This window comes from Pan troglodytes, chromosome 22 (assembly GCF_028858775.2).
Source record: "Pan troglodytes isolate AG18354 chromosome 22, NHGRI_mPanTro3-v2.0_pri, whole genome shotgun sequence".
In the NCBI taxonomy this organism is placed as follows: domain Eukaryota; kingdom Metazoa; phylum Chordata; class Mammalia; order Primates; family Hominidae; genus Pan; species Pan troglodytes.
Genome location: NC_072420.2, coordinates 31,664,601 through 31,692,015, shown reverse-complemented (window position 1 = coordinate 31,692,015; position 27,415 = coordinate 31,664,601).

The window sequence follows — 27,415 nt, the reverse complement described above, 5'->3', positions numbered from 1 at the left end:
AGGTGGCTTGAAGAGGTTTATTTGCACAGCTGGAGCTGTGAACCCTGCGGTGAATAACATATGCCTACAAAAAAACCTTCACAGGTGAGAGGCTGGCTGGACCAGCTGTGGCAGCTGAGGACAGGGCTGTGTTTGGGTCTGGTGTCCTCCGTCTGATGGTGAGTCAGACGTTTCTGTCACCTGGGGGCCAGATGAAGGCCACATGTCAGGGTAGCAGCTTGGAGTTGTTTTAGATCCTGCCAGCAGGGCTTCCAGGAGGAGCAAGAAAATATCAACAGAGTGGGGTTGGAGGTGTGCCACTAGATGCCAGGACTGAAGGAGGAATTCTAAGCTATAAGCAAGAAGATACGTTTATACTCATCAAGAGAACTAGAGGTGAGGGATCCCCAGCTTGGAGATGTTGTCCAAAGAAGACAGAAAGCATCCCACAGCAGCATTGTCATTAAACACCAGCAAGAACCAAAGCTGGATCACAGAGATGCCCTTCAAGTGAGTTCTTTCCTGTCTCCTTACCTCTTCTCTCCTCTTTGGCTCTGGTCCTAGAGGAGTTAGAAGCCACAGCCTGGAGGGTGAGGTATTCAGGGCAGAGGTCCTTCCTCCTCTCACTTTGAAATAAAGTTTGGAGTTTGACTGTTACACAGGATGTTAGATTTAATTACTGAAATGAAACTACCCTTTGGAGTGTAAGTGAATAGAGAGCAGTTAGTAACCATAGAGTGAAGGGATGTCCTATGGGGGTTCATACAAGATTTTACCAGGAGCAAGACAAGATTTCATCCACAGGCAAAGAGAATCAGCAACACAAAATGGCCTTGACTAGCAGGGGGAGAAAATAATAAAGTTGGTTTCTGATTGTTCCTTGCCAGTATCACCTATTTAATATCTGGGTTACACCTATAATTTGCAACAGCAAATTACAGGTATATAAAATCTCAGTTTCCTATAGTTTTCTTGTCAGTGTTACAGGATTAGACTCCTACAGGAACAGAAACTTTAAACCAGAGTCCTCTGTAAATTTTTCACAAATATTTTTTGCTTGTTTATTCTTTGATGATTTTAATTTTGATTTCCAAACTGAACAAATTCAGCCTAACAAAAGAAAATCACAGGCTAACTTTATTTACAGAAATAAATTTAAAAATTCGAAGGAAAATATTTGCCAATGAAACCTAGTGATGATCAAAAGGAATAACACATCAGGACTGAACAGTTATTTCAGAAATGAAAGCATGTTTCTATACTATGAAACATATTAGCATTTTTCAGTTTATTAAAGAAAAAGAGAAAAATTACATGATTATCTTGCCAGGTACAGAAAAAGCAATTTATAAAAATTCAACAGATATTCCTGGTAAAACTAGGAAGAAATAGCCTCTTAAACTTAGATAAAAGGTATCTGCCAAAAGAGCAAACATGTAATAGTGAAACACGGGGAGCACATTAATTAAAATCAAGAGCTCTATTATTACTCCTGATTGTACTGCAGATACCAGCCAATGAAACATGACAAGAGGGAAATAGTGTACAAACATTGAAATGGAAGTGATAAAACCACAATCATTTGTAGTTGGTATGATTTTCTACCTAGAAAATCAAAGACAAACCAAAAAGCTTTTAGAACTAATATGATAATTCATTGATTTGCCTGAATGTAAGACCAAACACTGAGATCACAAATTTACTGATGTCTAAGAGTAGCTCATAAAAATAGATGTTATTCATAATAATAAAAATACCAAAATGCCTAAGAATAAGTGCAGAACCTCAGAAACACTGAAATGCCTAAGGATAAACCTCAGAGCCTAAGAAACGTACAAGGAAAATTAGGACACTCTATTGAAAAACATAAAAGAAATGATGAATAATACACAGTATTTCTGGATGGGAAGGCAGAAGTGTAAACTGGTAATTTCTTCCCAAGTTAATTTATAAATTCAATGTAATTCCAATAAATTTTTTTTTTTTAGATTTTTCTTCAAGTAAAAATATGCTTTGGGTTGGGCACGGTGGCTCACGCCTGTAATCCCAGCACTTTGGGAGGCTGAGGCGGGCGGATCACGAGGTCAGGAGATCGAGACCATCCTGGCTAACATGGTGAAACCCCATCTCTACCAAAAATACAAAAAATTAGCTGGGCATGGTGGCGGGCGCCCGTAGTCCCAGCTACTCAGGAGGCTGAGGCAGGAGAATGGCGTGAACCCGGGAGGCGGAGCTTGGCAGTGAGCCGAGATTGTGCCACTGCACTCCAACCTGGGCGACAGAGCGAGACTCTGTCTCACAAAAAAAAGGAAAGAAAGAAAAGAGAGGGAACTTTCCACAGCAGTGTGGTTTTGTGTGGTTTCGGCACGGAAATAGAAAAATAATGGGATAGAATTGAGAATCCACAGAATCATGTGTCTTTTGTAATTAAGCATTTATAAATGGACTGTTTCATAAATGATGCATGGACGATAACGTTTGAAAAAATTATTCTATACCTTATGCCATATACAAAAATAAATTCCATATGGTTTAAAGACATAAACTGAAAAAAACACCCTATAAATATAAGAAGAACATGCAGGACATTTTAATAACCTTTGAGTGGGGAAGATTTTCCTAATTAAGACACAGAACGCAGATACCATAAAGATATATAGTTTAAAATTTTAAACTTGCCCGTAAGCAAAGTTAAAATATAGGTAGTATAATGAGACAAACAATATAAATAATAAACAAAAGATTAATTTCTATAATATATAAGGCATTCTCTAGTCAATAAAACAAATTACCCAATAGAAAAATGGACAATGATAAGGAAAAATCTATTCACAGTCCATGGGAATGTGAAAAATTAGTAAGCTAACTTAACCAAAAAATGCAAATTAAAATAACAAAAAATGAGCATTTTTCATTCATTGGGCTAACAAAAATAATATTTATGGTAGAGATGGTGTGGAAAAGTGAACATTTGTTACATGTTATTGATGGGAATGTAAAGTAGCAAATAATGCTTGAAGGGATTTGGCAGTTTTCACCTGAATTTAAAATACTAATTTCCTTTAACCTAGGTTTTCTGTCTCACAGAACATTTACATATATGCACAAAGAAAAACATATAACATTATTTATTTGTCAGATTAAATAAATTAGAAATAACTTATATATCCATCACTAGAAATTGGTAATATAAGGATTCTATGAAACCAATAAAAAGAATCAATTAGATCTATATGTCCTGAAACGAAAGGAACTCCAAGATGTAGCATTAAGTTAAAAAGTTGCAAGTTTCAGAGTTTCAGAATAATATGTGTAGTATAAATTAATGTTTGTAAGAGTAAAAAGATATCTAAATCTATATCTGTACCTATAAATCTGTATTTATTCACATGAATGCGTAAAGAAAGTTCTGGAAGGATACTCTGGTTGCCTAAGGGAGTGGTCTTATTTTAAGAGGATGAAGTGGGTAATTTTGTCTCTTATATCTAATTCTTTAAAATTTGAATTTTTAAAAAGAGCATGATTTTTGTATTACTTTTGTAATTTTAAATGTTGTTACTCTACTTTCCCTTGTATACACTGGACAAGAAAAGTCCTGGGCTTTCAATAACTCCCACTCTTCCTGCAAGGGAAGTGGTGTTTTTAGCTGCCCTAATGGGTTTGCATATGCCTGGGGCTCACCTCCCTAGGGGCTCACATTCAACCGCTGGTCCTGCTAAATAGAGCTGCAAACACAGCTGGATGAATCTGAATCATAAGCTCATAGTAAAGTAGAGAATTAGAAAGTGATGTAATAATCTAGAATTTAGAACTATTGTATAGAATACAGAGTTGTGGAGAATTAGAAATAAATGGTTTGATCCAATGTTAGAAACTATTATCTATGGAAAGACCCAATAACTACAAGAATTGTGAATAAAGCAAGAATCTTAGAAACTCAGAGTTACATAGAAATGCAGAGCCATCTCTTTGGATGTTTCCATTTCACAGACGAAGAAAAGGAGCTGATGGACTTTTGGTGACTTTCCACAGGACTCCTGAATCCTAGTGCTCATTAACTGTAATATCCCCAGAGCTGTTGTTGTTGCATGAAATTATAAGGGAAATCATATTATTAGGAAAAGTAATTCTATTAGAATAATAAAAAATGAAATTGCTTAAGCAAGAAAAAAACTACAGACATGAACAGAACTTTCCATTTTATTCTTCTTCAACTTGGCCTCACCAAAGTATAAGAAAAGATTTCATCGGTGATGAGGAAAGTTGAAGACAATAGTAGGAAGGCCATGACAATGAAAAAAAATCTAAATATGAATATTTCCACAATAAAGTGCCATAAAATAACTGTGGGAGAAGACTAAGTATGAGATTATGGCTATTGAGAAAAGAAAGAACTGATTCTACCCAGAAAAAATTAGAAGAATCCCAGAGACAAATGAGAAAGTGGGCAGGCTAGGTAAACTTATCTCATAGCTAATGTTTGATTTTTCAGGTCAAAATTTGACTTTAATATGCAATGCATTAAAAAATGAAAGAAAAGAAAGTGGTAAAGCTGGCTGTGCAGGGGATTGGAATGAAGCCCTATACATTTTCAGCTGCTGTACAAAAGTTTCATCATAAAACTGAGCATCTATGCTGTGAATTTGGAATATTTTTGGTTATTATGAATAATCAAATCTCATAGTATATATACGATTTAGTTTAGCATATACTTTTAATGGACTTCATCACCATACCTTTCCTAGAACGCTTCAGAAGGAACAATCCTAAGTACTTGAGTTTTATCTTGTGATTTTCCTGAATCTGAATTTTTCCTTTTAGGATTCATCTGCACCTCCCTTCATTCACAGGAAAGTGAATATTTCTAAAGTTTAGAAACATTCTAAAGTTTGCAATGCTCACACCAATCACCAAGAAAATAATGAGTTGGCCACTTTTCCTGTAAGGGCCGGATAGTAAATGTTTTCAGCTTTGTGAGCCATGAGGTCTCACAACTACTCAGTCTGCCTCGTAGCACAAAAGCAGCCTCAGACACCATGTAAACGAATAAGCTTGTTGGGTTTCCAGTTATCTTTTATTATGGAATCTTACATTTCATATAATTTTCAGATATGCAATATTCTTCTTCTTTTAGTTTTTTCTTCTCAATCATTTAAAAATGTAAAAGCCACTCTTAGATTGCTTGTTGTACAAAAAGATAGTGGGCTGGATTTGGCCTACTGGCAGCAGTTTGCTAAGCCCTGACCTAAAATCTTAGAAAGAAGGCAGGGAAAAAATGAGTGTGTGTTTATCATGAAAATGCTTTAATTTTTTTTTCTTTGAATGATCAAGAGGGAGATTGTTTGCATTGCTATAATGATAGCAGTCAATATTGTATTTCTATAGCACTTTCTTTGTGCCTGCTACTTTTCAAAGTACCTTTACCTTGACTGACTCCCTTAATTCTCACAGTAAACCAATGAGGTAAAAGAACCATGATTACCATGCCCATTTTACAGATAAGGAAACTGAAGCACAGAAACTCTAAATAATGTGCCCCAAATTCTTAGTGTTAGTAAAAATAGTAAGGCTGAGATGAGAACTCAGGCAGTCTAGTTCCAGCGTGTGCACACACAACTGTGTCATGCTAGTTTCCAACTTAATTTAGTCACACACCCGATGAAGCCCGCTGTGTGTCTTTCTGTTTGTATATTCTTCACAAGGTCTAAATAATTTAGTAGGCTGTTTTCATTGAGAAATCTGTCTGTGAAATAGTATTGGAAGTGAGAGGGATGGGAAAATGCTAAACAATGTTTTTTTCAAGTCAATACATATTTTTAGAAAATTCTTGAATAACCTAATTTTAGCAAGCAAATTGAAAATCACAGGAAGTCTTCTGAAACATTTCAAAAATGAAAATGAAAGGAGTTTTATTTGCTTGATTAATTGACACTGGAGTTAGGAAAGACTTTAGGACTTTGTGTGTGTATTATTTGAATTAAAAATAAAAATGCTATTGAAGTGGGGTTCATTGGGGGATGATGTCATTATGGCTGTCCTTGGAGAACCCAGCAGGCCCCCAAGCAGTAGAGTGTTTCACTTTCAGTTTAACTTGGAAGTCACTAAGTAATCAAACAAAGACTACAGGCCATAAGGAGAAAATTGGTTATCAAAGATTTCAAGTCTGAAGAATTTCTCAAATAAATCACCAATTGTTTCAAGTTTTTGAAACAAGCTGTGTCTTTTGCCTATGAGTGTATACTTGTTGGTGGGGGGTAACTCATTCATTTATGTGAGGAAGACAAGATATACTCTATAAAAGCTGGGTGGTTTTATTGAATTCTATCCATACCTCTTTTGAGTTGATTAATATTTGGCAAAAATCCATTCCTTCTCCAGCATCTAATTACTTCACTAAAAATGATGATATTACCAAACTCACAGACTGGTTGGAAAGATTACATGAGATAATGTATGTGCATTGGAAATTGTGAAAGGACAATACGTATATTAATCTCTTTTAATAAAGCCAGTGGAAAAGACAAATCTAGCTGTACCTCTCTGTTTAAATGTAAAAGAATTCTATTACTGCCTGCATCAGCAAATTCAGATAAGACGTTCACTATTTATATTTTCAGCAAGAGCTGGAAAGCAACTAATAGCGTAACTGCTATCAAAGATGGTTTCAGAGATCTGTGAAATTGGATATATTAGTTTTAATTTAAACTGAGGCATGCAGTGTCAGCATCACCTCAGAAATGTCTTAGGGGATAGATTTTATTAAAATATTTGTTTTATATTCTTTCTAATGAGAAGCATTTTCCCAGCTTTGATCTAAACTTTTATTTTTTAAGATAAAAACTCATCTGTTCAAGTGAAAAATGTGTGTGGTGATATCTCTAGGAGGAGAGGCATGCTATTTGATAAAAACCTCAATACTTTTGGTAGTTCTTAGCCAGGTTTAACTTCAAAAATAAATTGAAATTTTATCCTTCAGCTTCGTGTCCTTTAAAATTGCCAATATTATTATTTTCAAGGTTAACCTTTATTTTTACTAGTTTACTCTGTTATTCTCTGAAATTAAATTATTGGCTTTCTTTAAAATTACCTTATTTTTAATGGGATAAAATTGTCCTTATTTGCAGTTTCAAGATGGATGGAGTAGGCTGGGTATGGTGGCTCACGCCTGTAATCTTAGCACTTTGGGAGGCCGAGGCGGGTGGATTGCCTGAGCTCAAGAGTTTGAGACCAGCCTGTATAACACGGTAAAACCCCGTCTCTACTAAAATACAAAAAATTAGCCAGGCTTGGCGGCGTGTGCCTGTAATCCCAGCTACTCTGGAGGCTGAGACAGGAGAATCACTTGAACCTGGGAGGTGGAGGTTGCAGTGAGCCAAGATCGCATCATTGTACTCCAGCCTGGGTGACAGAGTGAGACTCCATCTCAAAAAAAAAAAAACAAAAAAAAAAACAGATACATGGGGTAGACATGTGTCTTAGTCTGTTTTCTGTTATTATCACTGAATACCTGAGACTTGATAATTTATAAATAAATAATTTTATTTCTTACAGTTCTGGAGGCTGGGAAGTCCAAAGTCTAGGGGCAACATCTGGTGAGGACTTTCTTGCTGTTGGGGACTCTCTATAGAATCCTGAGGTGGTGCCGGGAATTGATGGCAAGGAGGCACATGAGTGATGGCCAAACTGGTTTTTATAACAGACCCACTTTTATGATAGCAAACCTCGTCCCTTGATAATAATCCATTAATCAATTAATCCATTAATCCATAAGCATAGTCATCCATTCATGAAGGCAAAGCCCTCATGACCGTGTCACCTTTTAAAGGGCCCAGTTGTTAAGTCTGTTACTTTGAGGATTAAGTTTCAACTTGAGTGTTGGAGGGGACAAACATTCAAACCACAGCAGCAAGAGTTTTGGGCTGTGTGTTACTTGGAAGTAAAGCTCTTTGGGGGCAAGGTCATGCTGTGTTAGATGTAAACACACACACACAGCAAAAGAGAAATGCCATCGAGGAGCGTCTTTGCTGCAAACCCTCAAATGGGGTTGTTCTTTCTTGCTTTGGAGACAAAATATGAACATTTATCAGTTATTCCAAAGATGACCAAACAGTCACTGCAAATGGTTGTGGAAGAATCACATAGAATTTCATGTATAACTTTTGAGAACAAACTAAGTGGTCCTTGGAGTAACCTGGTATGAGGATGATTTGAGTAAGAAACAGCTCTTGAACACAGGCAAAAAATCTCATTTTAATGAATTTGAGGGAGTTGGAAATAGCTTTGTTACATTCCAATTACATGTAATTGGAAATGTATGTGTGTTCAATATATACAGAGCACAGAGGTGGTGTTATTTACTTGATTTAGTTTAAATCAGGCATTTCATTTCTATGTCCTGGTTTTGCTATTTTTTAAAAAACAGCACTTCTTTTATCATCTTCCTTTTATTCTGTATCATGTTGAGGTACTTGCCTTGGAGATATTCCATCCCTGACCCCTAGTTCTGGTAATTTCCTCTCTCTCATTCCTTTCCAATCTTCTTTACTATTCTGAGATGCTAATATAACAATCCTGTAACAGTAGAAAGCACAATTCTGAACCATAGCGGTGTTTTCATTAAGCAGTTTGGCTGCTGTGTGGACAGGGACTTGTGAACACATCTGTTCTACAGGATTTTTCATTTAATAGAATTTTCTGAAACCACATTGGCAAAGCACCATTATTATAAGCCATCCCCAAGGATATGGAAATAATTTTGCTAAACAGAACTCTAAGTTAAAATGCTATTTATAATTAGGAGATTATACTTGCATTTATTAGCTGTCCCCTCCTCCCATATACGAAGATCACCTCTGAGCTAGTGTTATTTAGATGTGGATTTTGAGCTTTGTCCTCACCTAGTTATGGGGCTGGGCCTCGTGGAGTCTGTTTCTTCTGAGTCATTTGACACATAATGGCAAGGCTGTTGGCCTGGGTTAGGAAGAAATTTGTGGAAGAACAAACATTATTTCTGGCCCTACTGAAACTGTATCTGTTAATCTCATTTAATAAGATTATGATAAACTGAGATTGCAAAAGGCAAGAGCATGAATGATATCAGCTCAGTATTTTTTTCCATCGGTTTATTTTTATTTATTTTTGAGATGGAATATCACTCTGTCACCCAGGCTGGAGTGTAGTGGCGTGATCTCAGCTCACTGCAACCTCCGCCTCCTATGTTCCAGTGGTTCTCCTGCCTCAGCCTCCGAAGTAGCTGGGATTACAGGAGCCTACCACCATGCCTGGCTGATTTTTTTGTATTTTTAGTAGAGATGAGGTTTCACCATGTTGGCCAGGCTGGTCTTGAAGTCCTAACTTCAAGTGTGATCAGCCTGCCTCGGCCTCCCCAAGTTTGGGATTACAGGCATGAGCCACTGCGCCCAGCCTCAACTAGTTTATTTGATTGGAGGGGTTAGTGTTATTAATACCTTGAATCATATCTCTTGTTTCTTCTCCAAACTCTTGTAAAGTGTATCTTAAACTGAGGGCACAGCAAAGCTGTGTCTCTGACCCTTGCTTTCAGGTGAGTGACATGAAATGGGGACTGTAGTATTTTATGTCTGCCTGTAACTAGCTTCAGAAAGTTTTCTCATGAGAAGAAACCCGGCTGCAGGTGAACAGTCCCTGAAGTTTTTAGGATGGATTTGAGGCATGTTCTCATTTTGGGGCAATTCTATCTCCCCCTCCCTTCCAGGGGACGTTTGGCAATGTCTGCAGACAATTCTGGTTGCTAGAACCTGGGGGTGGTGGTATACCCTGTGGATCAAGGTCAGCGATGCTGCTAAACACCCTACGACACACAGGACAGCCCTCCACAACAAATAATAATTTGACCCAAAATGTAAGTAGAGCTGAGGTTGAGAAACCGTGAGATTTAGATAAGAAGCTTGTTTGAACCTTAATAGTCCGAAGGCTGAATAATTATGCCAATCCGCTCTACGGACTTTAATGCAGCTGTTCAAGAATGACCCATAGATCTATATTTGTGGAGCTGTTCATGATGTATTAAGTGAATAAAAGCAACTCTCCAGTGATGATAATCATAATAACAAACAAATACTATTTATAGCCAACCTTCATTGAGAACCTACTGTTGGTCAGGCATTGCACTAAGTGCTGTAGTTGTATCATCCAATGTCATTCTTCCAACTGTATGAAGTAAGCATTATTACTGGTCCCATTTTATAAATGAGGACACTATGCATGGAAAAGTTAGATAAAGTTGCCTAAAATCACATAGGTGGTAAGGTTTCAGTATTTCTTTTTTTTTTCCTGAGACGGAGTCTTGCTCTGTCGCCCAGGCTGCAGTGCAGTGGTGTGATCTAGCCTCACTGTAACCTCTGCCTCTCAGGTTCAAGCAGTTTTCCTGCCTCAGCCTCCTGAGTTGCCGTGATTATAGGCGCACGCCACCACACCTGGCTAATTTTTGTATTTTTAGTAGAGATGGGGTTTCACCACGTTGGCCAAGCTGGTCTTGAACTCCTGACCTCGTGATCCACCCACCTTGGCCTCCCAAAGTGCTGGGATTACATGCGTGAGCCACCATGCCCGGCCAGGTCTGAGTTTCTATACCTTGTCAGTATGCACGGAAACCATGATGTGATACTGGAGAGTTTATAAAAAGCTATTGTCTCCCCCCAGCCCTTCTGTGACATCAGTTCCACTTCCTGGAGAAAACTCCTTTAATTTTTTTTTTTTTTGGTTGTTCTATGTCTTAACTCCACAACTCAAAAAATTACTTGATTAAAAAAAATTAAGTCCCATTTATTGACTTCCCATTATGACAAAGGTTTAACTCACACTACTGTGATACCCTCTGATCACCTCCTTTCCCTCCTTTTGTTGTTTTTTGTATTTTTTAAAAATTTCTGTTGATCATCATTGTAACTTTAAATAATAAGGTAGTAAGCCATTATTTCCTTCCATACATTTTTATCACAATTTCCCTTTTTATACATTCTCTATCTTAATACCCCTGACTTTCTTCCTCCTTGTTCCTTCCTCTCTTCTCACTGTTGCCAGAATCTTTAACATTTATGTGGTTCTGCAGACATCGGCAAGTCTTCTGAGGCTGTCCAGGAGTTGATGTGGAGAGTTGAAACCTGCTAGCTGTTGTTTACATAGCTGTGGCGATGGGTTATTGTTGGATCATGTAGGGGCCTAGGATTACATTTCCTTTACTCCAGGCCCAATGTCTCCAGCCTTTAGCTCAGGAGGACAATGAGGGTATAAGTGTCAGTGGATTCTGTTTTTCTGAATAAAGACCATTAGCGAATTGCCTGTTTCCAGCCCGTTTCTTACTCCTGTTCACTCTGTGACTAACATCTCTCCTGGATTTGAAATAACCCTTCTCCAGCCACCTCTCTAGTTGCTACATGGACCTAGTGGTTTTGAAAATTCTATCAGAATATGTAACTCTACTGAATTTTATTTCTTTTTGTGAATATTTTGTTTTATGTGTTGACATTTTACTGCTTATTTTAATGGATAACAAAGAGCATATAAGACAGTCTAGACTGTAGCCTCCCAGAAGGGAGTTTGGATGTATTTTTTCCCTTTGATTTATGAGCCTAGCGTGGTCCCTTAGCACTTTGGAGAATCAGTTCCTGAGGGTCCCTTTGACCTTTGAAGACAGCCTCTGAGGAGAGCTGGCACCACACTTCTAAGATTGCTGCTCTTGGCAACCATTAAATTAAAAGCATATTCCCTTAAGATAGTAACAACACTCTTCAGAACTTCCCAGGTGAAGGAACATTTGGCTGTACATGAGAAGCCTGTGAAGTAGAAGCTCTGAGCCCACTGGGCATCAATTTGATATAGAACCAGTCTCGAGTTAACCTATGTCATAGGCTGAGAAGTGGAGGAAGTCACACCAAAAGAAGCTTCTTGGTCATCCTATCACAAGTTTCACTCTCAAAAATAGACAAAGGGTATTTTTCTGTAAGGCTCTGGGGAAGGAGGCGTAGGAGGTGTGAGCGCTCATCTGTGCTGAAGAGGATGGCTGTAGTGGTGGGAGAGGGTTTAGATGGGCTGAGGAGAGGTCTCTATCCCTGCTCCTCCACCCCTACGTCTCAGTAATCCCCTGTAATGATGCATGGGTTCTGTAATGCCTTGCAGACATGTTTCCGGCTCCCTGCCTATTTTTGAGTTAAACTCGTGAAAGGATGACCTGAGGGGTATCCTCTTAGTGTGGTTTCATCCACTTCTCAGTCCTTGCCATGGGTTAGAGACTGGTTCAGTGTCAGATTGATACACAGTGAACTCCTGTGCACAATTCTTCTGACATCAGCCACCCTTGAATAAACTTGAGTGAATGACTTTGTTTTGTATCCTGAAAAAATTTTGAAAAGTTTTCTAGTATATAGGAATGATTTTCTCCTTACGGTGGGGAAACTGACTATGGCTCTCTCAAAACAGATCTTTAGAATATAGTGGTGGTTTGCCTGATTTATTTATCTTGATAACAAATAGAAAACGGTCCACTCTGCTTCCTGCCCCACCAAAAAAAGAGAAACAAAAAAAAATCAAAGAAAAATAAAACACGATAGGATGGGTGCAGTGGTTCACGCCTGTAATCCCAGCACTTTTTGAGGTCGAGGTGGTGGATTATGAGGTCAGGAGTTTGAGACCAGCTTGGCCAACATGGTGAAACCCCGTCTCTACTAAAAATACAAAAATTAGCTGGGCATGGTGGCGTGCACATGTAATCCCAGCTACTCGGGAGGCTGAGGCAGGAGAATTGCTTGAACCGGGAGGTGAAGGTTGCAGTGAGCTGAGATTGTGCCACTGCACTGCAGCCTGGGCAACACGGTGAGACCCTGTTTCAGGAAAAAAAAAAGAAAAAAAAAAACACAATAAAACAGAGAAACTTGAAAATAGAACCTGTGTGATGTGCTTTGACCATGCAGAGTTTGTGTCTTTTGTGAAGGAATCTGTGAGTCCTAGGGCAGCGGGGGAGGGGTTCTTTCTGACCTCAGGGACGAGAGCCAGCTGCCATCTTGGGGGAGCTGGGAACCTTCCAGAAAGACTGACAAATATGCAGCTAAGGACAGTTTTGTTACACTGCACAATCTGACTCTGTGCTGAGTTATTGCTTAAAATGTGCACCTGGAACATCCTCCCATCCATGGAATTTTCCAGAGTGATACTCATGTACCAAACAATCTCATTTTACTTTCCTATCCCCATATTCTCTTTTCTGAAGTTGTGACCATTCAGGGGTGTTTTGAAACACCCTCTCCAGTCACTAAAAATCCTCCAGTGATAAGAGGAGTGGGGGAAAAATGCAAAAAGCTCCTAACTTTTAAATCTTAGGTTTTAACACCATCTGATTAAAAGACCCTTGTTAAAAGCCATTTCTCCCATGTTTAAGGTTCGAAGTCTTTTTCTTAGGCTCCTGGGAAAGGAATTTCAATAGCAGAGCAGAGCAAAGAGACACCCTAATCTCAGTGAACACGTGAAGGACAACTTATGGGCTTACACTGAAATTGACTCCTTCTGATTCCACTTCTTCGTAAGATGTAGCGTGTCCCAAAGCAATAATTTCCTGACATGGCTGCACGCTGGAATGACGTGACATTTGCAAAAGAAAAAGAAACCCACATACACACACAAACACACATAAACCTACCAGAGTTGCACACCTACTGAATCAGAATCTCCAGCATGTGGGCCCAGGAATCTGCATACATTACAAACTCTCCAAATGATTCTGAGGTAGACCACCTGTGCAGGTTATTGCAGATCTTAATACATGCATCCCTGCTGACAACTTCTCTATAAGCCTTCTCATATCTGGATACAATTTGATGAGCTTTTGAATTTTATTTACTTTAATCATTGGGACTGGCCCATAATTTTCAGTGCAAAATGACAATGCAGGCTCCTTGTTCAAAACATTATTAAGAATTTTGGCCAGGCACGGTGGCTCACGCCTGTAATCCCAGCACTTTGGGAGGCCCAGGTGGGTGGATCACAAGGTCATGAGTTTGAGACCAGCCCCACCAACATGGTGAAACCCTGTCTCTACTAAAAATACAAAAATTAGCCGGGTGTGGTGGCATGCACCTGTAATCCCAGCTACTCAGGAGGTTGAGGCAGGAGAATTGCTTGAACCTGGGAGGCAAAGGTTGCAGTGAGCCAAGATCGTGCCACTGCACTCTAGCCTGGGCAGGCAACAGAGCAAGACTCCATCTCAAAAAAAAAAAAAAAAGAATTTCAAGATGGAGACAGTAAAGCATTAAACCAAGTCCAGGGCCTGATGTTTCTGCACAGGCTGCATGCCTGTCTATGAAACCAGCCCTGCTAATCGTCTATTAGCTGGTAATGAGAGACACAAAATTTAGGATAAACAACATTTCCAAATCTCAATTAGTAGGGAATCTGGAAGGTGAAGACTACATATCTGTGGGCTATTTCTTGGAAGATAGGTCCCTGAGTGACAGAGAAAAGTATTTGGCCAAACCAGGCTGCTGTGCAGAGCTAGGTAGGTCTGTTCTGCAAAGCTCTAGAGGACATCAGGCTGTGTGATGTCACCCTCCTGTGTGTGCAGTGCGCTACCTGCACAACCATGTGTAGCACAGCTAGGTAAAGATAAATGCTGCTTGGAAACCTGGAAGACATGGCTGGAAAAAAATGCATGCATATCTCCGGTCAAGATTCAGATGTATTGATTATTTAAGTAACAAGTCCTGCCAGGCACAGTGACATGCACCTATAGTACAAGCTACTTGAGAGTCTGAGGTAGGAGGATCATTTGAGCCCAGGAATTGGAGTTTAGCCTGGACAATGTGGCAAGGCCCTATCTCTAAAAAAAAAAAATAACAAAACAACAACAAACAAAAAACTAAACAACAAAGTCTTATTTATTTACCTCTGTAGTAGATAATTAACTAAGACTTTGTGTAAAATGACTAATTCCCCTTCTAACTTGCTCTTTTAAGTCTGACCAGATGTTTAACAGAAGCCAAAAGTTATAGGAGTAGGGAGATTGAGATGGAGACAAGAGCGCCGATTTTCAAAGTAACTTTTTGAAATCCTAAGAATGCTCAGTACTGTGCTTGAGGTCTTTTGGAAAAGGTTTCTTCACTAATAATACCAATTAACATTTGTATGATAGTTTCAGAAGTTTTTTCTAATACAGCAGCTCATTGAAATTTATCTGGATACAGTTTTGTCCTTATCTCCTTTCGATAGATGAATAATTGAGGCTCAGAGGGGTTAAGTGATGCCTTGAGGGGCTCTGTGCAAGCAGTTAGTAGAGTTGGGACAGGACCTGGGACCATCTGATGCCAGATTCCACTACTTTACTTTTTAGAGATTCTAGGTTTCTCCTCAGCAGGGGCACAGTTATCACATCCATCTTCAAATATCAGATCAATTGTAAGAAACTGGACAGGACCCAAGGATAAAAATTTCTTGCATGAAAAGAGTTTAGATTCTGCTCAGAATGAAGATCTTAATTCTTGACAACTATGTTCTTCTATATTTATAATCCTCCTGGATAAATCTTCTCAGATTATACACAAATGTAGTTTACTCAATGTCATCACCAGTTTGAGCTGCTGTAACAAAATACCATAGACTCATGTGGCTTGAACCAACAGACTCTATTTCTCATAGTTCTGGGGGCTGGAAAGTCCAAGATCAAGGTGCTGACAGATTTGGTGTCTCGGGAGGGCTCTCTTTCTGGCTTGCAGATGGCCACCTTCTTGACATGTGCTTGCATGGCCTTTCCTCAGTGTATGTACTTTGTCTTCCTCTTCTTATAAGGGAACTAATCTCATCATGAGAGCCCTATCTTCATGACCTCATCTAAGACTAATTGTCTTACGAAGACCTCACCTCCAGAGGCCATCACATTTGAGGTTAGGACTTCACATATGAATTTTGGGAGGACACAAATACTCACAACACTAAATTTACAAAAAAGTGATTCCTTTAATTCAAAAATTGCCTCACCTATATCATTTTTGCTTACATTTACGGAGTGATAATTCTCTGCCAGATATATTTCTTAAGTACTTAATGTACACAATCACTCTCCATGACAATGCTATGAAGTAATTATTATTATCATCCCCATTTTGCTGGTGAGGGCATTGAGGCATTGCTGAAAATTACACATCTAGTAAGGGGTTGAACCAGGATTGGTACTCAGGCTATGGACTCTAGAGTTTGCTCTTAAACTCTGCCTGTTAGTCAAATCTTCCTTTTCCTTCCTCCCTCCCTCCCTTCCTTCCTTTCTTTCCTTCTTTCTCTCTCTCTTTCCTTTTTTCAGGACTTTGTTGCCCAGGCTGGAGGGCAGTGGCAGGATCTTGGCTCACTGTAACCTCTCTCTTCTTTGCTCAAGTGACCCTCCCACCTCAGCCTCCCAGGTAGCTGGGACTATAGGCATGCGCCACCACGCCTGGCTAATTTTTGGATTTTTTGTTTGTTTGTTTGTTTTTGTAGAGATGGGGTTTTGCCATGTTGCCCAGACTGGTCTCAAACTTCTAGGCTCAAATGATCTGTCTGCTTCAGCCTCCCAAAGTGCTGGGATTACAGGTGTAAGCCACTGCACCTGGCCAGATGATTATTTCTTTACATCACTTTGCCAACTTGTTTTTCAATAAAGCAACCTGGTCTTTTTAACTACCATTTTGTTACTGACGAGTGCTATTTTGCTGAATTCCTCTCCTCTCTATTGTGGTATTTGGAAGCTTGGGAGCTGAAATTTTAAGAATCCTTGGCCAGCTGGGTTTTGGTTTAGTTTCTACTAATGGGGTGGGAGGGGATTTATTCATGATTTGGAAGGTGTAGACCAAAACCAAAATTCTAAGCCCTCCAACTGACTGAAAGGACCCCTTATCTCAGCCAAGAAGATAGCCATGAAACCTGAAAATCTAGTTCAGGCCATGATGGGAATGGTGGGTCAGACATGCTTCATTATTCTCTCCATCCTTTGGAATTTAGGTACAACTGACCAGCATTAACATTAAACCAGAGATTTTAAGAGTGACAAAACAGTCTGTTTGTAGCAATAAAGTACCATATTCCAGCCTGATTCTAGGATAGCATCACATTAAGAGATAGCAGGCCCTGAAAGAAATGAAAGTATTTTACCCCAAAGTACATTTTTTGATCTATTTTGAAATGTCCCTGCAAAACTGTCTCTTGTGGGAAAAATCTACATTCTGTAGAGAATCCCCTTCCCTTTCCAGGTATTTTCCTGATCCTGGAGAGATCTAACTAAGAGTCTAATGCCTTTTAAGGTTTGATAAAGGACATTTATCATCTATTCTCTCTGAAGCCTGCTATTTGGAGGTTTCATCTACATAGCAAAACCTTGGCTTCCACCCCCAACTCCCACCTTATTCTAACTCCAAGCATTTCTGTCTGCTGACTTTAACTCTTTAGGCAAAACTTTACTCTTTCAGCCAATTGCCAATTAGGAAATCTTTGCATCCACTTATGACCTGGAAGCCTCCCCCTGCCCACTTCGAGATGGCCTACTTTTCCAGGCTGAATCAATGTAAAACTTACATGTATTGATTTATGTCTGCCTGTAACTTCTGTCTCCTCAAAATGTATAAAATCAAGCTGGAACCCAACCGCTTTAGGCACATGTTCTCAGGACCTCCTGAGGCTATGTCATGTGTCATGGTCCTCATATTTGGCTCAGAATAAATTTGTTCAAATATTTTACAGAGTTTGGCTTTTTCATCAACAAAGGAGAAAGGGAAGCAGGGTCTGTGATTATACAACATGTGGAAGGTCATCTACTATTGACTAAATGTTTGTGTACGCCCTACATTCATATTTTGAAACTGTAATCCTCAATGCGATGGGGCTTTTGGAAGGTAATTAAGGTGGAGCCCTTATGATAAGATTAGAGCCTTTATAAAAAGAGACAAGAGAAAGCTTGCTTCCTTTCGACCTGCATGCAGGAGAGACCATGGGAGGACATAACCATGAAGGGGGCCCTCATCAAGAGCCTGACCATGCTGGCACCTTTATCTCAGACTTCCAGCCTCCAGAACTATGAAAAAATCCATGTTTAAGTCATCCAGTCTTTGCTAACTTACTATAGCAGCCTGGACTTACTAGGACACCAACCCTTGCAAGATCCTTTAGGTATTCTCTTGCGTATCACCACCCTGGGGATCCACACATCAGTGGTCGTCAGTAGTGTTTTTCCAATTCCAGGTCTAGAGAATAGTAGCAATTTCTTGATTCTCTGAAAATGAATGGCATACTTGAGAGCTAGCAACAGTGTGGGCTGAGCTTGACTCTTCCACCTCTTTCAGAGATTTGTAATCATTTAACTGTGTATTAAATCACTTCCTATTTGGAATTTCCTAGAAGAGTTTCTGTGTTTTTGGCCAAAACACGAAATGATGCAATTATACTTTGTTTCGTTTTTTTCTCTTGAAAAATAGACAATGTAATGACAAAGTAAAATATTTTGTGTCAATCTTTGCTTTCTCATTAGCTTTTGTAGATAGAAGTCATGTATGAACCAAGCTTTCAGTGTAGAAGTTTTAAAGCATATATACTAATCTATTTTAGCATCATAGTTGATAAGGACAAATTTTAATTTTAAAGGGCAGAAAGTGGTGATTCTCAACTTTGGCTGTTGATTTAGAATCATCTCAGTAACTTTTGAAAATTATCTGTGCTTGGGTCTCACTCTATTGTAAATCAGAATTTCTGCTGGCTTAACCCTCATTCTTTTAAATTTAAATTTTAAATAATTTGGAATAGCTGTTGGGTTCGTTGAATGTATGCACCCCTGCCACTTTATGTCCCATCTCAATCCCAGTGTGACTGTGCTGGTCTATACAATCACACAGCAGCAGAGTATGGAAATCATCTGGATGTCCATGCACTTCATTTCTGGAACTTGCTAAAGTAGCAATTCTCAAACTTGCATGTGCATACATATCACCTGGAAATCTGATTAAAATTCAGATTCTGATGAAATAGAACTGGGATAGGCATTGAGATTCTACATTTCCTAGGTGATTCCAATGCCGTTGGAATCCATGGAAAACTTCTAACCAATTTTTGCTTTTCTAGTCCAAGTGTTTTCTCTTTTTCATCAACCCTATCCTTCCTCCTCTCAGTTTGACTCCACATGTTAACTTCTATTCTCCATCTAGTCTGTTTTATTAGTCCATCTGTTTCAACTTATGATCTCAACAAATATTTTCATAACACACAAATTCTAGTGTAGTCCTCTGGTTCTGTGTAGCTCACCAGGCATAGCCATCACCTCACTGCATGGACACTTTGGACACTGTATAACTCCCCCTGCAGACCTGCCTCCCATCAAAGTTCTCTGGCAGTGGAGAGGGATTGTTTAGTCACAGCAAATGGGGATACAGATGCACTTCTTCATGCTAGAGATATTTCTGTACCTTCGTATCTACATCAATGTTATTGACCCTGGATGCACATTTAAAATCATCTGGGAAACTGAAAAAAAAATCACACCGTATTCCATAAATATGTACAATTCTTATGGGTCAAGTAAAAATAATAATAAAAGCTAAAAGCTAAAAATAAAGCCTTATATCCAGGAGCTACCACTAGAGATTCTGAAACAACCAGTCTAAGATGAGACTTGGGCATTGGTATTCTGACAACTGAATATCCACTTTATTGTGCACTCAGGGTTGAGAATCAATGATCCATACAAAAGCTTAAGAAGCTACTGAATATTTTGGTGTACTGAGAATGCATCAATGAGCTATTGCTGTGTAACAGACAGTCACAAAATTCCACAGGAATAAGCATCTATTGTCCACTTTTGCACCTCAGGAGTGGCTGGGGAGCTCTGATGATCCCAATATGGTTGGCTGGGTTTGGCTTCCAGCCATGAGTTTAGTTTATCTTGGATTCACGTGACTCTCACTTTTTGGGGACAAGCAGGGTATTCATGACAATGGTAGAACTGCAAGGGAAGAGAGTAGAAACATTTGATGTCTCCTAAGGCCTAGGCTTGGTACTGTTAGTCTTTCCCTTCTGCCCATGTTCCACTGGCCAAAGTCAGTCATGTGGCCAAGCCCAGCATCACTGGGCTCTGCAATCTGACAGTACTTTTAAGCTACTTTTAAGATTGTTCCTTGGCCAGACCTCTCATGGTGGATGTTTTGAGCAGACTTACAATTGAGAATTACTATTTCATGCTGCATAAGTCTCCCAGACTTAACAAGACTGCAAGAAGATAATTACTGTTTCCTTCATTTAGTGAAATTAATAATTTAAAAATTATCTCCCAAATCATTAGCTTTCTATAACCACGTAATCACCCTCCTTTAAAAAAAAAACACTTTTGTTAGCTCTCTGTTGTGCAAAGCCCTATTGAATCCTGAAGCAAAGGGAAAAATTAGTAATATGAATCCTACTTTATAATATTTTGTTCGTCATTAACGTTTTCTATTCATTGCTATATTTTCAAGTATTGAATTAAATTGTTATGTATTGATCCCTGAGTTTTCTGGTCTCCCCTTAGTTCTAGTTCTGCTCTTTATGAATGTGTGGCTAGGTGTGTTTGTGGCCTCCAAGGATCTGTCCTTGTTCCCAAGGATGCTGCTGGGTGTGCCCAGGAGCTTTCTTTTCTACTTTAGCTCTTTCCATAAACTGCCTTTCTAGAACAAAACTCAGAAGTCTGCATTTGCTGAGTAAATATGCTTATGTGACACAGCCTCCATTGCTGTGTTGGCATGGGCCAGGACACCCTGCTTCATCTGCTACCAGGCTGACCTCCAGAAGTTCTGGTGGGAAGCCCGCCCCTACCTCCCAGCAGTCTCTGATCTCAGGATCTGGGGAACTCAGCAGTCAGCCGAAAGATTCTTCATCCATTCCTCCACAGGGCACCAGGGCATATGGTAGGTACAAATTAAACACAGTAGCAACCTAGATATCTAATTATTCCCTAAGGCAGATATGTAACTCAAGCATACTGATAACTCTGGGTTATAAACTTAAACCTTTTACTATTAATTTTGTAAAATGTACAGAGAGAAAAATGTACCATTTTAGTAACCTTAGAAAGGTGACTTTTGGATACATAGAGCCACGTGGGATAATGACACAGCATAGATTTTGGAGTCAGAAAGACAAGAGTATGTATCTTGGATTAACTAGGTGGCATGTGTGTGACCGAGAACATTTCTTAACCTCTCCGTGTCTCAATTTAATAAGGGTAATGGCCTTTGTCTTTGAGGTGGAGGAACATGTACATAGCTCATGGCATATAATAGAGCTTAAAAGAAATAATAGTTAGATACCCGAGATTTTGACCTGGAAAATATGTTGACTTCAGGTTCAGAGCTCTCTAACAGCTTAACTCTTTAGATAGAAGACCTTTAAATTGTATTTTACCTTCACTTTGCTGCTTACATAGAATAGACTGGGCCTGCGTCATCTTTTCCTGATACACCAAGGCCATTAGTAGGCACAGCTGTTTTCTAGGCTCTGCTGAAATGCAGAATGCCTCAGGACTTATTGATTCATGAAGGGCACCTCGTCCTTGTATGCCTCACTTGACGTGTCAGTGTGCTTATCTGCATTTTATGCTCTTTGGTCTTCTCCCTAGCTGTCACAAGTTTGCTGTCACTTGTCCTTGCTCTTGCTTGCCGCCTTTTACTTGCTAGTCCTGACTTGTGGTAGCCTTATAAACCAGATGTTAGCTTAATAAAACTGTGGGCACTAAAAAGTATTAATAGGCTGTAAGGACCAAGGGAATCCCTATGCATACTGCATGCATTTTGTGGCATCTTTCTTACAAAAGGATTGCTTCTTGGTGGCAACCTAAACAGACAAAGTTGCCAGGTGTCTGGATTTTGATGGTGAGGTGCCATTATAAGAGTTCACATTGCTTTGAATGGATGGAAAGGCTTAAATCTTTTCTCAACTAGGATCATGGCTGTATCCTGAGAGCCAGGACTTTGTTTTGTGTGACTTGATCACCTTCACAATGCCCAGCATATTCCATATTCCTAATAGTTGCTAAATAGTTCACGGCATTAAATTAGATTTAATGTAATTTGCTTGTCTAGAAGAAAGTAAATGTCTCCAAATCATATTAACAGAGGGTCAAAAACAAAACATAAATTATTGAAGAGGACTTACTTTTCCCTTTGAAAAACTATAAATGTAATTTAAGAGAAACTCTGTGGAATGTTGTTTGAGGGTGTAGGGATGCCACCTCTTAACCATCGTGCTGTTAGTCTGTCAGTGACTGTATCCATTGGTGTGGAACTGCCCTCAGCACAGCAAATTTCAAATGAGAGAAACATGTAGACAGAAAGAGAAACAAATATCCTGGCCTTAAATTATTCCTGGTATGTGTAGGTTAGGGTAGATAAAAGTGAAATGAACTAGCTTGGAATTCAGGTGAAATTCACTGCTGAGTATCCATCTAGAGAAACTCTTACTCCTAAAAAGGATACTTCCTTGTAATGTTCCCCAATGGGAGCCTAAGTGTGGATCAATGTTGGAATGGATAAATCATGGTATATTCATGCAGTGGAATGCTATATAGTTGTACAAATTAACAACTACATACAACATGTTCAACTCATATACAATATGACTAACTTTAAAAATAAAACATTGGAAAATCAGAGGATAGTGTGTGTCACTGGCTTGCACTTAGGTAAAGATAACAGACAGTCAAACTGAACAATACGCTGTTTGCAGTTGTACTCAATGGATAAAAACTATATTGAGAAGCACAGGGATTGTATTGGCCAGGGTAGCCTATGCTCTGCTGTGGTCAACAATCCCAAAACTTCAGTGGCTTGAAGTCATGGTTTTGTTTCTTTAGGATTTGAGCTGCGGAGCAGCTACCATCCAGAGCATGGCCAGAGGCAGACAGAAAAAGAGGATGTGGCAAAGCTCACATTGATTTTTAAAAGCTTCAACCCAGTTGCTTCTGACCACGTTTCTTTTGTCAAAAAAGTGACATAACCAAGCGTAGTATCAGTGTTTGGGCAAGTGCAGTTCTACCAAGTGGCCAGAAGGAGAGAGCCAGAACAATCACGAACAAATCTAATGACCACCAAGGGAATGATGTACATAAAAATCAGGATACCTTTAAGGGGCTGGAAAGGGAATGCAATTTGGGAGAGACATAGGAGGGTTTCTGAGGGATGTTAATTCTCTCTTTATCTGGGTGGTGAGTTTACAGGTTTGAGTATTCTTTAAACTGTCCATGTATGTTTTCTTATACACCTTGTTTGTATGCTGTATTTTAAAATAAAATATAAAATAACTTTTTAGGACATACAGGTCATATATATGATAATATAGTTAGAGAAAATACTTAGCAGGATTTTAGAGATATTGTCAACTCTGGAGAGATGGAGGAGAGATTGGGAGAGATGAAAAGGAAAATTTCACATCTGTTTTATATCCTTCTGATTAAATTTCTTTCTTACAATGTATGTTGTTCACTTACTCAATGAAAGATTAATTTTAAAAAATTCTTTTAAAAAACCAAGATACAGAATAAAAAAATAACCATGGGGCTCGGTGTGAAACAGGTTTTTTTGTTCCCCAACTCCAGATTGAGACTGGCATTGGGAGATGAGGGAAGAAGGCATTGAAAGGGCATCTCAAATGGAGCCAGGAGCAGACAGCCCTCAAAGTGGGAATCAGACAAAGGACCACCAGCCACAATATCAGAAAGAGGCTTGCATGTGATTTGGCACCAGCCACCCTAGAGTGTGGAACTCGGAGGGACCATCACTAGGGGTCATTGTCCAGCAGCTGAGATACTCACAGGCCACAGGGAACAGAGGGTGAAGGATTTGGTCAATTTGTGTGGGGATAAGGGTCTGATCCTCCTCCTGCCATGGTTTGACTGAGCTGAACAAACCAGAAACTTCTCTAGGAACCGGGCTATACTATACATGTAATTAAAAGTTAATTATCTTAAAAAAAAGCATTAAATCTATCTTCGATCTTAGTGGTTGTATAAATCTGCTTTGGAGAGCCCTTCATTTGGACATTGAAATCTCAACCTCAAATGTGGAGAATGTGACACGAGAATTATTTTTTGAGGATGCATAAGGTTTATTTCAGAGAAATGGGGTAGAGTATTCTAATCAAGAAAGCATAGAGATATAGATATGCATAATGCGGATGGCGAATTTACTTTGGATGACGTGGGGGGCTGGAAGGGAAGTAGAAAAATAAGACGACTTGGGTCTATGTCTTAGTTTCTTGTGACTGCTGTGACAACTTACTGCACACTGGATGGTTTATTTTCTGACAGTTCTAGAGGCCAGAAGTTCAACCTCAGTTTCCTTGGGCTGAAGTCAAGGTGTAGGCAGGGCTGTGTTCTCTCTGGAGGCTCTAGGGAAGGTTTAGTTTCTTGCCTCTTCCAGCTTCTGGTGCTCACCAGAGTTCCTTGACTTGTGCCCACATTACTCCAATCTCTGCCTCTCTCATCATACTGCCTTCTCCTCTGTGTGTGCATAATTGCCCTCTGCATCTTTCTTGTAAGGGCACCCCCCTCTTTTTTTTTTGAGCCAGAGTTTCACTCTTGTTGCCCAGGCTGGAGTGCAATGGCGCCATCTCGGCCCACTGCAACCTCCGCCTCCCGGGTTCAAGCGATTCTCCTGCCTCAGCCTCCCAAGTAGCTGGAATTACAGGCATGCGCCACCAGGCCCAGCTAATTTTGTGTTTTTAGTAGAGACAGGGTTTCACCATGTTGGTCAGGCTGGTCTTGAACTCCCTACCTCAGGTGATCCACCCACCTCGGCCTCCTAAAATGCTGGGATTATAGGCATGAGCCACCGTGCCCTGCCATAAGGACACTTTTGATTGCATTTAAAGCCCACCTGCATAATCCAGGACAACTTTCCCAATAATCACATCTGCAAGATCTTTTTTTTCTTTATAAAGTAACATTTATAGGTTCCCGGTATTGGGACCTGGTATCTTTGGGTGGGCCATTATAAAGCCTACTAGAATCTGAATCATAAAAGTTAGTCCTTGAAGTTTCTGTGCATAAAGTGAGAATTTGGGCAGTGCAAGGACTTATGGATAAAATTATCTGGTAAATAAGTCCTGCTGCCTTCAGCCTGGACAGGTGTTTCTTTTTGGTTTATGGTTCCTGCCTTGTGTCTTTGGGCAACAACAGGTATGTGGCCCTTAGACATTGTTATCCCTTTATGTCACTCCGTGCCTGAGAAAATGTTCTGATTTGATAGCTCCTGGTACTATGATTATTTCTTTTGAATACAGGGTGGGAGACATTTGTATTTGACTAATTTGGGAGCCACCTGGTGTGTACATTAAAATGAAAGGGCAAAAATCTTCTCTGAGTTCAGTTTCCTGCTAAGTGAACATGAAGCATATTCATTCAGAATTATAATTGCCTTCATTGACAGAACCACATGAGGTTGGTGCAAAATTGCTAGGGAGATCCTGATGCACATATTCTATTTATTTCTGTCCCAAGTGGAATCAGTAATGCAAATCACAAATAAAAATAGGAAGCAATTTTACTCGATGTATTAGCGTGAAAACATAGTTCAGTGTTGCCGAAGAGAATAGGAACAACTATTTGTAAGTAGGAGCAAGTGATATATTTCTCATTGTGATCAATTTTTTGATTCAGTAAAAAGTTGCTGCTGCTTCTTTGATTATTTCTGATGCTTCTATCTTTATCTTTTATGGAAATAATTTTATTCATCTCCCATTTGAAAGTCTCCTTTAAACATTTAGAATAGTATTTTTGGCAGGTTTTATTCTTTCTTTCTTTTTTTTTTTGTGATGTTAGTAAGGCAGAAACGGAAACAGCTCTTGTTTCCAGCATTTTCTTGGCTACACTGGACAAAAATGTATTACTTTTTTTTTTTTTTTTTTGAGATGGACTCTTGCTCTGTTGCCCAGGCTGGAGTGCAGTGGTGCGAGATCTCGACTCACCACAACCTCCGCCTCCTGAGTTCAAGCAGTTCTCCTGCCTCAGCCTCCTGAGTAGCTGGGACTACAGGCGCGTGCTGCCATGCCTGGCTAATTTTTGTGTTTCTAGTAGAGACGGAGTTTCACTATGTTGGCCAGGCTGGTCTCAAACTCCTGACCTCGTGATCCGCCTGCCTTAGTCTCCCAAAGTCCTGGGATTACAGGCGTGAGCCACCGTGCCCAGCCAAAAATATATTACTTTTGAACTTTCAGGGTCTTTCAAAGGGCAAGTCAAAAATTCCAGACCAGACATTTCAAGTTAATACCCCCAGTGTTACTCTCATATAGCCCATGAGTGAGTGAGTGAAGATAAGACCCTGTTTGTTGCCATGTGGATAGAAGCCAGTGAAACAGAATGAACAGCTCTTATGAAATTACTAAGATGAGGAGGATGTTGCACAGAGCAGAAATATAAAATTTTAAAGGCTTTTGATATTGAGGGGGAAATAATTTTATAAATCAACATTGAAAAGGAATAAATTTTTATAGCGTTATCCTGTTTACAAGTTTCTTTCACATACAGTTTTTTATTTGAGTCCTCCTGCAGTTCTGTGAAGCAAGGTAGGTATTACTGTCTCCATCTTACAGATGAAAAAATTGAGAGCTAGAGAGGCTGTGATATGATCAATGTCAGTTGGCTCCTAAGAGGCAGAGGTGGGACCAGAACCCAGTGTTCCACCATTCTGTGGTAGTTAAGTCTGTTTCAAAGGCTGAGTGCTTGTGTACACTTGCACAAACACACATACACACACACACACACACTCTCTCTCTCTCTCTCTCTCTCTCACCCCTTCCATTGACTTTGTTGTTTCATCCCTGGGTTGGAACAGACAACCTACCCTAGTAAGAATAGCATTCTGTAGCAGGAAAATGATCCTTGTTCTTAATCCGAAGAGATACTGGGGCAATATTGAATCAAAGGATAAAGAAAATAAATACTTTGTTTCCCTAGCTCAACACTCTTTCTCAAGAATGATTTAAAAGAGCACTTTCATTGGAATCGCTTGGGATGCCAATTACAAAGCTGGATTTTTTTCCTTCTCATTACTGACCTGTGAAGTAGATGATGCTTAGGCATGCTAATATTTGAGTATTATTATCTTCAACTATCTTGCTTTCTGGTGTGTGTGTGTGTGTGTGTGTGTGTGTGTGTGTGTGTATGTATTTCTTCTTATTCCTTCCTCCTCCCATCTGAAACACCAAATAATGTTGCTATAGCCACAAATAATTGCAGACTTATTTGGCTGAAGGAGTCCAGCCCGTAGCATCCCTATCTCATTGCTTACTAGTGGTGGGGAGAAGAATTATACTGAATGGCTGGAGTCTGTTCTAAAAACCCTGCCGGGGTTTGCTGGGTTAGGCCCTAGAGATCCAAGTAGCAGCACAATGGCAGAACACCAGCTTCTGTGTCCCCTTCTTGCCCCTGCTCCATTGG